At 47.6% G+C, this 16,461-nt stretch overlaps 1 protein-coding gene across 3 annotated transcripts in view; it reads right to left on the bottom strand.

The window, feature by feature from the left end:
• LOC135263986 (B-cell CLL/lymphoma 9-like protein) overlaps window positions 1-15,375 on the bottom strand; it is a 41,593-nt gene extending 26,218 nt beyond the window's left edge. Inside the window, exon 1 of one of the 3 annotated variants that reach the window (XM_064352529.1) lies at window positions 14,585-15,375. The gene's annotated coding sequence lies outside the window, so the exon portion shown is untranslated. Of the gene's footprint in view, window positions 1-1,935; window positions 2,253-14,584 lie in introns of those variants that run through there. The other 2 variants (XM_064352531.1, XM_064352530.1) reach the window with 2 other exon arrangements.
• Window positions 15,376-16,461: the final 1,086 nt, after the last annotated feature.

Raw genomic sequence — 16,461 nt, 5'->3', positions numbered from 1 at the left:
CCAGTCTATTGACTGTGGGTGGCCCACAAGGTCCTGCACCAATAACAGGCTTCAGGGAAACACAAAGACCTTGTGCATGTCTACAGCATGTCGCCCGAGAGTTCCATTTCCCTCTTTCTGTTTACAGAAAAGAGGATGGCTGTCTCCTTTCTGTGGTGAGAGGGGGAGAGAGAGAGAGAGAGAGAGAGAGAGAGAGAGAGAGGGAGAGAGAAAGAGAGAGAGAGCATAAAGGAAAAGAGTACGAAGCAAAGGGTGATTCGGCCAAGACAAACAGCCAAATTGAAATCACGGGTTTGAGCAGGGGAGTAAATATCCATCTCTTAGCGTCTCGCCAATCACTGCTATGTGCGCCCGAGTACATGGAAATGCCTGCAGTCCATGCGCTCTGTGTGTGTTTGTGTGCGTGTGTATGCCAGTCTGTAGTCACGGTGTGTGAGGCCGTCTCACTATCTGTGTGTGTATGTGCGTGCGTGTGAGTCTGTCTGTCTGCAGTTAAGGAGTGTGTGTATGTGTCTTTCTATCTGTGAGTGCCTGTCTGTCTGTGTGTGTGTGTGTACCTTTCATAAAGCATTGTCTGAGGGTTTGCAGGTGAAGTGGAGCATGAATTGGGCGTGCGCTCCAATGTAATCTCTGTGCATTCAGAACCGTGGGTGAACCGGCACACCCGACCGTGCCTGACCACACCTGACCGTGTCTGCTCATACCTGACCACACCTGACCGTGTCTGCTCATACCTGACCACACCTGACCGTGTCTGATCATACCTCACCACACCCGACCGTGCCTGACCATACCTGACCGTGTCTGATCATACCTCACCACACCTGACCGTGTCTGACCACACCTGACCGTGTCTGACCATACCTGTCCGTGTCTGATCATACCTCACCACACCTGACCATGTCTGATCATACCTCACCGCACCCGACCATGCCTGACCATACCTGACCGTGTCTGATCATACCTCACCACACATGACCGTGTCTGACCATACCTGACCACACCTGACCGTGTCTGACCACACGCAGCAGGCACCCAGAGCACAGCACAGGCACGGGAGCACTGCAGCGGAGCTGGGAAGAATGTGAGCAGGGGAAGGGAGGGCTATTTTTACACAGACAGAGAGAGTGAGGAGAGATTTATACACAGAGGAGAGGACAGGGAAGTGAGTCAACAGTGGCAGCGTAACCCCCGAATGCCATAAACACTCACACACACACACACAAACAGATATGCACGCAGGCGCACACGCACACACAGGTTTCTCCTCCTCACACGCACACGCACACTGGCTTCTCCTCCTCACACACACACACACACAGGCTTCTGCTCCTCACACACGCACACACATACATACACACACACACACGCACATACACACAGGCTTCTCCTCAGACACACAAACATAAACACGCGTACACGCACACACACAGGCCTCCTCCTCACACACACGCACACACATACATACACACACAGGCTTCTCCTCAGACACAGACACACACACACACACACACACATAAACACACGTACACGCACACACACAGGCTTCTCCTCCTCACACACACACACACACACACACACACGGACACGCGCACACGCAGGCCTCCTCCTCCTCCTCACACACACGGATACACGGGTCTCTGGTTTCAGCGGAGCTGGTTGTTTGGAGGGGGGGGGGGGGGTGGATGCTAGGGTGGTGTTGGGGGCGGAGCCATGAGTTGTACCTTACAGAACACATTCTGGGAGGATAGCCAACTACGGTGAGGCACAAGGAACAAACTTCAATCCGCAGCAGAGACTGCTGGGAGGGCCCCACACGAATGGACAGAGGAAAAAGAGGAAAGCACTGATGCACAGTCCATCCCTCGCTCCGCAATCACACAACCCCTTCTGCACTGAGGCGTGGCAGGGAGGGCACCGGCAAAAGGAAATTACCTTGCAATCTGGAGGCTGCCAGCTCAAATCCCAGATGGGGGTACAGCAGTTGGCATGCCCAGGAGAAAAGCGCTCCGTCGCTTTATGTATTCAGCTGTACAAACAGCTGACGCGCACGCCGTGTCTGGCGTACTTCTGAGAGGGTGGAGGAGCAGGGAAGGCCCGTGTTTCTGCATAGTTCCAACTGCACGGATTAACTGCCACAGCCAACAAAATGAAGTCTTCATAAAGCCTGGAAGGAGCAGTCCCCGAAAAAATGCAGGAGCCTTACAATCGACATTTCAGACTTAACCGTAGTAAGGCTCCAGGTAAAGGGGTAAGAAACACCCAGTTTAATAAAGCAGGAGGAGGAGAGAACACGTCCTGACCGTGCTCATTTTAAAAATGCACCTTACCACAGACACTTCAAACAAACCCTCAGTAAGACACTGTAAATAATACACAGTTTAACAAAACAGCAAAGGGCAGGGTGTAAAGACTACATTTCCACATTACCAGGTCTTGGTCAGGGCTAGCATGACATCAGCAGGTGTTTCATTAGCCCTTTAAGGTGTGACATCACAAATGTGTGATTAGAATGTTCTTAACTGAACATTCTAATGCTGATGTCACAATCGCTACTAGAACACTGAGATTCCAAAACTCCAAAATAAAGAGGCCAGCTCTCCAATGGGTTTTAAAGCCCACCTTCTCCCCCCCGGCCCCCTCAGATGCCCCGCTCAGACCCCCCCCGTGCTCGGACGGGTGCACGCGGGCGTCTCGCTCCTCTCCTTCTCCGTTTCACATGATTCTTTAATGGGCCACCAGCGGTGCGGCCCGTAACCCAAACCCCCGCGCCTCTCAGATCGCCCGGCCCGATAAGAGGCCGCGTTTCGCCCGCCGCCCCAAATCCGCCCCGTCCCTCGCCTCCGCCCGTCCCCCGCCTCCGCCCGCCCGGGGTCAGAGGAGCGTCCCGGATCCGACAGCATTCGAACGGCAGACGGGGAAAAAGAAAAAAGGAAAAAAAAGAAAGAGTTGTGTAAAATGCAAACGCTGCGTCGTGCAGTAAGGGTAGCCGTGGCGATAACTTGCTGTGGCACTCGTCAAGACTCTCACGGCTTTATTTCAATCCTGCAACTGCTCTTCCAGAAATGCAAATGCCGCAGTCAAATGACACGCTCGGGCGGGTCATCGGAGAGAGGCTGCCGGAAAGTTCTCTGTTACCCTTTCGGTTTCGCCGCCGAGGAGGCCTTTGTCTGCGGCGCGGCGTCTTGCGGGTTCGAATCCAGATGTGCGCGGCTGCCGCCGTCGCCCCGGAAACCTCGTATTTATTCGAACCCGAACTCCTTCACCAAACAAGCACGACTTGTCGTACGAAACCTAGGCCCAGCTACGTGTGACTCACCCAGAAGGCCATCGCTCCTGAATGTGAACGCTTTGCACCATGTGAACTCCACTGGTGCGGCTGGCCAGAACATACTGTGGCCTCAGCCTGTTCCTGAACAGCGACAAATTCAGCTTGTTGACCTCAATGCTGTATTTTTAGTACGTAGTACTTATTGGTACACGGTATGCCATTATTGTACAATTTATTGTACAATTTGTGCCAATTTACTGGCACAAAGAGACAAATGCTCTTCTTAACGTTACAAATAATTAGGAGACGTTTTGTCTAACATGACAAATAAAAACCAGACAATCAACACAGCCGTAGTGCTACCATGCGATTGTGTCACTGCCGTCCAATAACCTCTCACAGTAACAGGTTTGAAACGTTTTCTACAGAGCGAAATGCAAAGCGAGGTGAAGACAGAGGGTACTGTTAGAGAGAGCGATCGGCTCGAAGAGGATCGGTTTGGACGCCAGGTCTGCAGAACCAGCTCGCCCGGTCCCAACACTGCCGCTTTTTTGGGCGACGGGCAACTTCCGTAGTAAAGCTCGTGCGCGATCGCACAGAACCGAGCAGGAAGATGTTCTCCTTTTTTTTTTTTTTGCCGTACAGAGTCAACCGAAGAAAAAAAAAAAAAGTGTAAATCGAACGAATAAAAATGGAAGTGTGAAAAGCGGGGGCCGAATCTCCGCCTCTGTTTCAGCGGCTCCAGACGGGTGTCACGCTAACCGCCCCCGCCACTCACCACCCAACCCCCCCACCCCCACCTCGCGAAGAGGCGAAAAATATGACGCTGGAGTCCCCCGATATTAAAGACGCTCTTAGCTCTTTAATAGCGCCTGAGAGAGGTGAAACCAGTACGTGGACCCGATCTGCATATTTACAGGAAGTCTGGGGTTCGAGGTGAGAACTCGGCTTCGCGCGTTGGGTCCGCACCTCCGAGAGAAACCCGCAAACAAACGAGCCAATAAATTACTCTGTCTTTTTTTGTTGTATATACCCTATAACTCATTAAACATAATGTCTCATGGGCATTAGCGTCATTTTTTCTTACATAATATAATACGTCTACGTTAAAAACAGTATGCGTACTTATCAATGACGATAGGTGCTATAAACAAACAACAGCAAGAACAGCGGTGGCGTTATATTGCGTTTGCTCCCATTCTATACATGCCATTGCACATTAATTGCAATGTGTTTGGGATTTGGGAAACTTGTTTGGACACATCATAATCCTACGTGAGATAAAGATGTCTCTCTCTGCGGATGTGAAGAAAAGAACTGCATGAGATCATATTTTAAATGGTTTCTGTTTTACAGTAGAGAAAGTCTAGGGGGTGCAGTAAGGGCCTTGCTTTAAGAAGAGACACAACAAACTTTTTACCAAGTCACACACACCCTGAATCATACTACACGTGTGTTGTGCTGTGTTGAGCTGAGCTGTGTTGTGTTGAGCTGTGCTGTGTTGTGTTGTGCTGTGTTGTGTTGAGCTGTGCTGTGTTGAGCTGTGCTGTGCTGTGTTGAGCTGTGTTGTGTTGAGCTGTGCTGTGTTGTGTTGAGCCGTGTTGTGCTGTGCTGAGCTGTGCTGTGTTGTGTTGAGCTGTGCTGTGTTGTGCTGTGTTGAGCTTTGCTGTGTTGAGCTGTGCTGTGTTGTGTTGAGCCGTGTTGAGCTTTGCTGTGTTGTGTTGTGCTGTGCTGTGGCTAAAGTGCACCAGACAAGTACAAACATAGCAGCAAACTCAAGTTTCAGTTTTAGCCAATATAAATGATGGCAGCGAATTTGTCGCAGGAAGTGAACCCACGGCTGATTTTACAATCAGAGACAGAGTGACTCTGCAGTATGACAAAACAACGGAAGCAGGAGAAGCAAAGGGCACTTTTTGACACTACTTACACAATCATTAGCGTTGCATCAATTGTCAATCAATAGCCTAAATGGCCACTTCTATAGCCATGAAATTAATGTGCAATTCAAGAGTGAGCTGCATCCTGTTGCTCACATGATCACCATGTGAACGACATGATTGGACGCTGAGCGACAAAACAAAACCCTTCCTCATTCTACAAGTTAACCGTGCTGCCATGGAATTATGTTCCATTATTCTCATTTTTCCTCTCGTGTTAATATCCATAATTAGCCGTGCACTTGGTGCATTGTTGCTTTGCAGGTTCAGCAGACTGTAACACAAGAGGACCACGGGATACCAGACAAAAGGAATGCTGGGACATCGTGTACCGTCGGCGGAAGAGGGCTGAGGACCCGGTCCAGTAAGCAGATCTGTCGTTTTCATCACTATTTTTTAGAGAACGAGTGAAGATGAGAAAGAATCCAGCAGGGCGAGAAAGCAACAATGTTTTCACCAGACCTGGGTCAAATAAATATTTGCAGTACTAAATAATATATTATTCCCTTTCATTAATTTTAGAAGAAATATCTAGGCCCCTTTTCACTGATATTCAGATAGGAATCATTCTTTCAAATGACTGTAATGATAGCTATGTGTTTCTGACATAGTAGTGTCATCGCACGATAATTCCCAGGAGTGTTACAGTGTCAAACATTTCTGGCATCTAAGGAGTTAAAGCAGTTAACATACTTATTTGAGCCCTGTGTGGTTTTCAAACTGCAGTTACTAGTGCAGTACCAGGGGAACAGGGCCTGAGGTATTTACACCACTCTGAGAAATCCTGTCCCACGCGGGGACAGGTCAGTGAGAGCCACAGACACAAGCGCTGGATCCACAGACGCGAGCGCTGGATCCACAGACACAAGCGCTGGATCTACAGACACAAGCGCTGGATCCACAGACGCAAGCGCTGGATCCACAGACACAAGCGCTGGATCCACAGACACAAGCGCTGGATCCACAGACACAAGCGCTGGATCCACAGACACAAGCGCTGGTCCATAGAAGCGCAGCTTGGCTGGGTGGACACCGACGTTTGGCATGACATGTATGCCCGGCGTGTGTGTGTGTGTGTGTGTGAGCATGTGTGTGTATGTATGTGAGTGTGTGTTTGTGTGTGTGTGTGAGTGTGTACGAGCGTGTGAGCACGTGTGTATATGTGTGTGTGAGTGTATGTGTGTGTGTGTGTTCCAGCATTGAACCGCCGTCAATACCTCGTTAATGAACAGTAATTGTGGCCTCCACCCATTCAGTATAACAGCAGACTCCTTTTCATTCCCACCAGCAAACAGGTTCACTTTGACAGCCCAACACACCGGGGTCTCCCTGGCAACCCACCAGCTAATTCTGCGGCTATCCGATTCCGACTCGGCCGCCGGTGCGTTGATTCCAGCGGACTGTTTCTTTAAACCAAATTTAATTAACGAATAAAATGAAACGCTTCCATCTGCTGCGGCAGACCGCGGCCGTCCTGTTCGTTAACGTTTCGGAAACGTCGCCTGTCCGATCTGGCGACCCCGGAGCGCTCGATACCGGCCCGGCTCCCCTGCCGGCGCGTCCCGGCCAATCAGACGGCGGCTAATGCCGAAGCGTGGCTGTCGTGGTTACTGTCAGTGCGCCGCTGACAGGGGTTCGCCACTGTCGATCTGGGCACGGGGGCGGCACGGTGGCGCAGCGGGTAGCACAGCTGCATCACAGCAAGAAGGCCCAGGGTTCAGGAATATATAGCAATAAAGACACCCCCCCCCCCCCCCAAAGGATGCATCTGCCCAAGCACAGCGCTCAACATGAACTCTGCATGTTCTCCCCGTGTCCGCGTGGGTTTCCTCCAGGTACTCCGGCTTCATCCCACAGTCCAAGGACATGCAGGTAGGCTAATCGGAGACTCTGAATTGCCCACAGGTATGGGTGTGTAAGTGAATGGTGAGAGAAGGGTGTGGGTGCCCTGCAATACCTTGGACAGGTCCCCAGTCTCTCTTCCTGCCTCCCGCCCAATGCATGCTGGGATACGCTCCAGCGCCCAGGTGCATTAGACTTGCATGCTGGGCTCATAAACCAACAGCCCTATGAGCCTGACCGGTCCGACACTCTGAGACCCAGCTAACATTCGTCTGCCCAACTTCCAGGGACATGTTTGACCCCCCCAGGTAATACCACATATTAGGGAAGGGCCGCATTTCCAAACTTGTGACCCGTTCCCCTAGACGCTGTGCGGAGTGATATAAACATGCAAGTGAGAGAGTGACACGGGTGAGAGGGGTTTTTCACGTCAGAGCAACAAGCTGTTCGGAATAAAATTATTTCAACTTTCCTTGTGAATAAAACCGCCTCCTTTGGAAGGAATGTGGGAGACAAGCATAATTAATGCCTTTAAGTAAATTTCATATAATATTCAGGAACTGTTCAGTCGTCGCCCCCCTGCAATGATGCTATAAATACCATGGCATAATATGACACCCTTACAGCACACACTGGCCAGAGTCCTGTGGCTCTGAACATACTGTAAAGAGTTTGTTTGGCCGTGGTGTTCATATATCCCAGCTTTGAGCTGGACGGTGCCCAGACGGTCCTCTCGGTGGCCTGACACGGACGGAGGAAAAGACACACCGTCAATCCCTGAATGTGTCAAGGGCAGCCGTGCACACTGCAGTCTGTTATGGCTAACGCACGTTAGCAACACACACAGAACGGAACAGTGCCTGCGTTCTGAAAGATAAATGCATTCCTGACAGACACATGCACATACACACACACACACACACACACGCACGTGCACACGCGCACACACAGGAAACTTCAGATTTAGGTTAAGAAAATGAAAAAAAAAAAAATTATGAAAGGGAAAATGATAAAACGCATATAAAGTGTAAGCACACCCTGATCACACTCTCTCACACACGTTCACTCCCCCCACTCAGCAGAACACAGGACTACTGTAGTCAGTAGTGCCACCCGAGTCGTCCAGTACTTGTTGCACATTTGGTCTTAAAAGTGAGATAGAATGCTTACTGAACTGGACATGTGACCAGATGTTTGTGAGACCCAGTCTCTTCTGCCAAAGTTAGCACTTGGACACGGTAGTATCTTTTCCCCCCTGAATTGTCTTTTTTAACAGATCAGCACCACCAATATATCCACAGGCCCTGGCAGGGCTGCAGGGAGGTCGGTCTTTTTGCTTTCACCATGAATTCAAATACAGTTTCTGACCCAGGGAACCAGACGGGAGGAATTATCCGAGTATCGATTGGCGTAATTGATTAATTAGGTGCTGAGTAACGACGGAATCCCGCGCGCGCTGCAGCTGTCCAAGCACAACAGCGGAGACGGTGTGTGACGGGCGGCGTGCAGGACGCTGGCCGCGCGAAGCTCCGCGGATTTTATCCTAGGGGCTCGTCTGCATTGACCAAAAAATTCGTTTTTACAGCAGAAGAAAACGGTGCCTACCCTCAACTTTTCCAAAGTTCCCCCAAAACGTTTTTTTTCTTCTTCCTTTTATCGAAAGTCAAGCGATTACAAGCTATTCAAGAACCACTGGAAGAATATATGTGACGAAGAAATAAAGAAGAAAAATCGACCAACTCGGGGCAGGAACGATGAGAAATAGCCTATTTATTTATTTTATTAGACCGAAGCAACGGGCAAACAAATTATTACAGAAAGACTCACAAAAGAACGCGCAACAAACTAAACCGATCCCACGCACCGCTTTTCTGAAGGGATAGCAAAATCATTTTGAAAGACGCGACAAAGCCGCAAGAAGATATGAATGCAGTTTCACCTTGATCTATGATAAGAGAATGACTCAAACTGTGATTCTGCTGTCTCATACGCACACGCACACACGCGCGCATACATACGGGCCCATTTCATTTGCGTCATGGACAAGGGGCTCTGTGCAGGAAACGGATTAAATGGGCCTGTTACGACAACGTCGCTTTTAATGTTTGAATAGGACGGCTAAACAATGCGGATCGCTCGAGTGCCACTCCAAACTCAAATAAATTAGCGCGGCACCTATCGGGATTAAGTACGGTGGAAGACCGGCAGTATAAAAAAAAACCCTACAAAGTTCACGCACCCGCAACTTCAATTTCAGTAAGCTCCTCTCCGTCGTTCTAACAGGCTTCTGAGAGCCCTGATTTCAATTAGCACTCCACAGCCTCTCCAAACAAACAGCAAGCACGGGAACAAACATTCGCTGTGAGAATGTTATGCGCACAACACCCTGCAAAAACCAAAAACAAAAAAAACAAGTTAATCTCAACAAGTAATTTAGCTTTATATTTAGGCTCGACATTTCATTTCTATTACTTTTTTTGCTAAATAACAACAAACATATTACCGATAAGGTGAGACAGTTTGACTCATTTTAAGAAAAAAAAAGATTTTAAGACTCAGTACAAGACTGAAACACTTGCTAAAACGGTCTTTTTTTTTTTTTTTTGCAGTGTTTATGAAACCAAGTTTTTCATTTTGAATGTGTACCAATGTGTGATCCCCACCCCCCTACCCCTCCTCCAATATGGTCTTCAACTACCAGCGTAGAGATTAGGTTATTTGAGAGCAGCTTTCAGATACTTTACATCAAATTATAAAGACAGAAAAACTACATGTGTTTGATCTTTAATCCAGCTTTGTGGTTAAATGCAATGTAGGAAAGTCTGAAAACGGCTGTTTCTCCCCCCACAGCATACGTACTTCATGCTAATGTGTGTTAATATGCAGTAATGATATGCTAACGAATACGCCTCTACCCACTTTCCACTTGGAAACTCTGCAGATGAAGCTATCAGATATCACACTCATCTCGTTCAGTCTCTCTCTGCTGGCTACAGCTGCAACTGCAAACTGCAATGGCTGTACAAAGCATGCATCTGCCCAAGCACCCCCCCACCCCCCCCCCCCCCAAAGCATGCATCTGCCCAAGCACCCCCCCACCCCCCCCAAAGCATGCATCTGCCCAAGCACCCCCCCACCCACCCCCCCCCCCCAAAGCATGCATCTGCCCAATCATAGAACCCCGCCCCCCCCAAAGCATGCATCTGCCCAAAGCACCCCCCCACCCCCCCCAAAGCATGCATCTGCCCAAGCACCCCACCACCCCCCCAAAGTATGCATCTGCCCAAGCACCCCCCACCCCCCCCCCCAAAGCATGCATCTGCCCAAAGCACCCCCCCCCCCCCCAAAGCATGCATCTGCCCAAGCACCCCACCACCCCCCCAAAGTATGCATCTGCCCAAGCACCCCCCACCCCCCCCCCCCCCAAAGCATGCATCTGCCCAAAGCACCCCCCCCCCCCCCAAAGCATGCATCTGCCCAAGCACCCCCCCACCCCCCCCCAAAGCATGCATCTGCCCAAGCACCCCCCCCCACCCCCCCAAAGCATGCATCTGCCCAAGCACCCCCCACCCCCACCCCCCCAAAGTATGCATCTGCCCAATCATCCCCCCACCCCCCCCAAAGTATGCATCTGCCCAAGCACCCCCCCCCCCCCCAAAGCATGCATCTGCCCAAGCACCCCCCACCCCCCCCCCCCAAAGTATGCATCTGCCCAAGCACCCCCCCACCCCCCCCCAAAGCATGCATCTGCCCAAGCACCCCCCACCCCCCACCCCCCAAAGTATGCATCTGCCCAATCATCCCCCCACCCCCCCCAAAGCATGCATCTGCCCAATCATAGAACCCCACCCCCCCGCCCCCCCAAAGCATGCATCTGCCCAAAGCACCCCCCACCCCCACCAAAGCATGTATCTGCCGAAAGCACCCCCCCCCAAAGCATGTATCTGCCTAAGCACCCCCCCCCCCCCAAAGCATGCATCTGCCCAAAGCACCCCCCCCCCCAAAGCATGTATCTGCCTAAGCACCCCCCCCCCCAAAGCATGTATCTGCCTAAGCATCCCCCCCCAAAAGGATGTATCTGCCCAAGAACACTGTTTATAGACCCCCCGCCCACCTGCCCAACCGATGTATCTGCCCAGGCACACAGCTCAGGACTCCACCCCCCTGCCCCCCACCGCCACATCCAGAGACCGGCGGCACGCTCCTGCAGAAGCTTATTAGGCACCACATTCTGCCCATCGAGCCATTCAGAACCATAGAGGCTTGACCGTCAAATCGCCCTGCTTCAAAGGCACCGATGGTCTTCATCGCATATTAAAATGACTGGCTTTCCCCAGTAATCTGCATCTCATACTTTGGGAAACATCGGATTTCTATTTGTGTTTGCAGTATTACGGTTAGCACACATACAGCATGAATCACCTGTGTTCCAGCTAGGCAGTAGACACCTTTGGTATGGGGTTAGGCTGTATAAACATGTAACCCATGTTACTCATGCCTCATTAATTAAATATTTAGATAACAGTTTAAACGAGTAACTAATTGGTCACACTCGCGAGGATTAACGATGTATTAGGCCGAGCCTAAACGACAACCAGTGTTTAGGAGAAGTGAAAATTCATCAATGCCTGAGCGTTTCAATCCAGGCTGCGCATACGACGGTACGCAAAGGTGATGCCTCAGAAGGGAAAGCTGAAGCCTTAATATTCTCAGGTTATTCACTCGGCAAGGTAGAGCGGAATCCTTCAGAGCATTAGCCCATCTCACAGCGTGCGATTTCGCCTCTTAGTTTCTATGGCAACATTTTATACAAAGCAAATATTTTATCATCACACACTCGGCTTTGTCTGACCAATGATCCGTGTTTGTACAGCCCAGGGTGTATGTAATATATATTTTTAAAAAATGGAGTTACATAAGACTAAAATAAAAAGACATTTTGGCTATCGCGTTACAAAAACCGTTTAAAGTCCCAAAGTTTGAGCTCTGTTCACTGAAGTCAGTTCTGTACGTTTACTGAGACTCGTTTCTGCAAAATGATGAGTGCTTATTGACAAGACGGCACAAGTTTTCTATAATGCACTGATTTTGTGTGGCTTTGGGGACACTATGCAAAATTGCACTTTCTGATAACGTCCCTGGTTAAATCATTTATGAACGGCGAGACGTCGTCAAATCAGCTGAGAATGGAGAACATAGGTATTCAATGGTGTAATACAGGGCATGGATCCAAAATAAGATTAAGTAAAAAAATATGATTCAAACTGAACTTGGGGAATCCCCTTTTCTTATAGCCCATGTGTGTGCCTATCTCATTATGCAACACAAATTAAAACACAAAACGACAAGTCTCATTTGCGGAAAGAGACCATTACGCACTCCCAACATTAAGCCTTAAAAAAAAAATCAAGCTGCTGCATTTTTTGAATGTCGTTCCTAAAACAGTATAAACACTTGAAATGGAGTCTGAGAGTCTTATCCATTAACGTTCAGTCATTTATTATCGCTATTACACAAATTAGATTGGGTAATTAGACTGTAGGGAAACACTGACATATTTACCTTTCTGGTTCAACTATTGTCAGTTAGGCTTTTAATGCTTTGCTCCCAGGAGCTTAAAGTAATCTGTAAATATCATTAGCCATCAAGCCAAAAATTTATTTTATTTGAATCTTATTTCAATTTGAGAGGGTGTATCTTGATTTAAATACAGCTGTATCCTACACCAAAGGTTGAATATGTTTCCCTATTCCTTCATCATCTCTGACTGAGGCAATCACCAAAAGCAAAGAAATTTGCTGTCAAAAGTGAATCGGTCATTTAAGGAATTAATATATATTTATCAACGATGGACAAACAACATTAATGCTAACATAATAAATACACTTTGTAATTTTTGAAATATTCATGTCACTGGAAGCCAATGTCTAACATCCAGTGATGTTGAGAAGGGATACGGGGATGATTTTCAGTACAATGCAAACAAAACAGTTGGCCTAAAGCAATACAAAGCAACATCTTAAGCTTGTTTTCCCATATTTTTCCCAGATATGTCTGAGTCGCGCACAAAAAAAAACATATACAGACAAATGCTGACTGAAATATTTAAAGAATTACACAGCAAGACAGCCCAGCCAAGAGTCAACCTAGACTTTAGGGCAATGCATCCTGTAGCGTGAGATTACTGCACCACCCGCTATACGCGGTGACCTTTATAACCACTTTCATACAGATCAGTGGTCATAACAAGATCATGGTGTCGAACACCAGTGGCGGAATAAACATTTTTTTCAACGGTACCGCCCCATCACATAGAAGTCCAATGAAAAAACGGAGGACTATGTGTGCACTCCAATTACAAAAACGAAAAGCAGTAGGTTATTCGGTCCTTACATCGGATCTGGATCCTTATTACCAGCCACTTGTGAGGCCATGCATTTAAGAAACTGAGCATGTCCTGGTTTACGCAGAGACTGTGAGAGGCACACACGACACGATCGTAACTCCCCTGCTCTCTGTCGCCCAGTCCAATGGCTCAGACACTGTCATTTTACTTAATGTCAGAAAAATAACTACTTTCTGCTATCATAATTTTCTAGACATTATGTGAAATCTGCTCTTGGAACAAAGGACTGTTCGACTTGCAACACAAATAACCCAAATAAATTATATATTGTAAATTTCACAATCTACTGTAACAATAACTACCAAGTGACACTAAAGCTGAATCGGCTAATGTTAGCTGGCTAGCAGCTACACGGCACAGCTAACTTGTCTTCAAAACTTCTGATCTGCTTCGTGCGGAGCAGCAAGCTTGCTGGCTCCATACATCTAACCAGCCAACTAACTAGCTAGCTACGTCCAGCACGAGCTGTGCAAATGTGGGAAGCAAGGAAGCTAGCAAGCTGCTTTGTTGAAACATGTTAGCTAACGTTACAGCAATACAATAAACGGCAGGAATATTGCACTGAATTCGCGCTGTCTGACACATTGCAGAAGTCTTGCTGCCACAACCAGTCCCCGCTAGCTTGCTAGCCAGCAATACAAATTATTTGCTCATTTGCAAAGCTAGTCCGCAAATATAGCTAGCGACCAAGCTTGCCATGTAGCTAGCTAGCTAATTAACCAGGAAGCCACCTCGTCGATTCTGGATATGAAATGCTAATCGCGCCGAAGGTTTGTTTTCCATTGTCATTATTAAAATATCATCAGGTAGCCTGCTAGCAAGCTAACATTACATAGGTAGCTATCTCGTTAGCTTGCGAGCACGCTTTGCTAGCTCGCAACCTATCAAGCACGGTTGATAAATGAGACTACAGTAGCTAGCTAGCAAGCTCAATCTGAATTCGCCACTTGCAATCAATGCGAACGGGTGTCACATGGAAAGGCCTAATTTACGAGCTGCTCGTAATTACGCATGAAGTGTTTTGTTTCATATAAGAAATGACAGTCATCTTAGCAGCTAAAATGAAGTGTACGACCGGGTGCAGTACATGCTCTGGTTGTGCAATTAAAGGAACTGCCGTCTTACCTCATTCCGCCGTATCTAAGCGAGGCCGATGTCAAAAAAGTGACGGCCAGCAGACGTGCCCCGAAGTCGCCTTTTATCGTGAACCTCAATGCCGTTGCTGCTGTGCTAGACCCTCCTGGCTTTCAACAATCGGCACCGGGCGTCACTAGCTACTATTCCACGTCCCCTTCGGCACTGGCCGGTCCGGTTGCGATAGAGAAGGCGGCGTTTCAAGGCTGGTGTCTACGGCTCAAAAACGGAAGACGAGTCCCTGACGCGAAGAAAGCGGCTCATGACTCCTCTATCGGAGACAGGGAAGGGCAGGTCGCACGGTCTGCTTATTACGAAGAGTGGAGTCCATAGCCACCACTAGCTACTACAGCTAGGTACATAACACACGCACACGCTCACACGGGTTATTGAAGTCACCAGTGCAATTGACTGACACAGCGCAGCCACATGAAATCACACACTTGTGAGCGCAAGTAAAAGGTGTAGTCTATCTAGCGTTTCAGCGGGAACATTTTGTCACTCCGTGATATTGAAGATAATAGCCTAATAATACATCTTGAACATTTTGTAACGAGGGAAGAAATATGGCAGCATTACACGGAGCATATATTTTTTTATATGCCTTGTGCGTTAAAAGTGGCTTAGTGCCATCAACCTAACAGTAGCGTTATTTGTATTATCTTTTAAATTGCGATGTTACTGTAATTATGAAATGCAATGGCAAATGTGGCTATAAGGATGATGCTGAGGTCACCAAAGTTGAGGAATTTTCCATGGCATTAAGGCTACATAGAATAAGCGCCGTACTGTTCCTTGTCTCCTCGATTCTGAATAATTATTCATGGAAAACATCATTTTTCACTTCGCCAGCGAGATGCTCGTGTCAAGTTAAGAGCTCCTATTTAGCAGACGCTGGAATGCGCTCACGCTGCAACAGGCTCGCCAACGTCAAGCCACAATTCTGAAAACGTTGCTTTTTCCTCATAATTTCTACTTGATGTTTTAATCACTACCAGTTCCTGTTGCAGAGCAAACAACGTATAACTACAAGTTATTTTAATGTTATGTAACCTGGCGCTTGAAAAATTATCATTTTTTGTGATGATTGTGAATGTCTTTTTTAACAGAGAAACGATTAACAAATTGCCATAGAGCGCAACAAAATCAGCAGCACCTTATTCTAAATACTAGAAGTATCCAGGTGCCATTCGGTACTGAGACATCATCGTCGAATTTATGCATTGTGTGTCCATCCAATAAATTATACCAAGTAAAAGGTATGTTCAAAAATACAAAATTAAATTTCTCTCTCTCTCTCTCTCTGGCACACGCACACACACAGGTACTAATATGTAAACATAAAATATCTGGATCTCTGAAAATATTTAATGAGACATTTGACCTTGTTATTGACATGAAAAAAAACATTTTATCATGTAGTATGTAGAAAACCAATTCAACGAAGTGTAGTAGGTTTAAATGGATGGCTATGTCAAAGACACCACTCAAGTCGTTGTCCATATATATTCTTAGCCCCTCTTACACAATCTTTAAAAAAACAAACAGATTCTGGTACATACAGATGTTGGAGAGACTTGTAGGTGGATACGGTTTCTAATAAAATCAATTCAATTTACGGTGAGTTTGGATTTCAAACGTTCCCTGCTTTTGAATGATTTCTGGGAAAATTATTCCCTCTAGTGGTAAAGACACACAACTGGCGTTCCATACAATCTCTGGGGAGCCTGACATCCCAAAAAAAAAAAAATTCCTAGTTGTGATTCCCGTTACCATTATTTCTGCTCTTTAAATTGAATGTCTTCAGTTAGCATGAAAAGATGTATACACAGAAATCATATTGACAAATATTCCGCAAAGCAGGACAG

Source organism: Anguilla rostrata, chromosome 9, assembly GCF_018555375.3.
Source record: "Anguilla rostrata isolate EN2019 chromosome 9, ASM1855537v3, whole genome shotgun sequence".
Taxonomy (NCBI): Eukaryota; Metazoa; Chordata; class Actinopteri; order Anguilliformes; family Anguillidae; genus Anguilla; species Anguilla rostrata.
The sequence above is the reverse complement of the archived record's forward strand: the minus strand, read 5'-3'. Positions and strand labels throughout refer to the sequence as shown.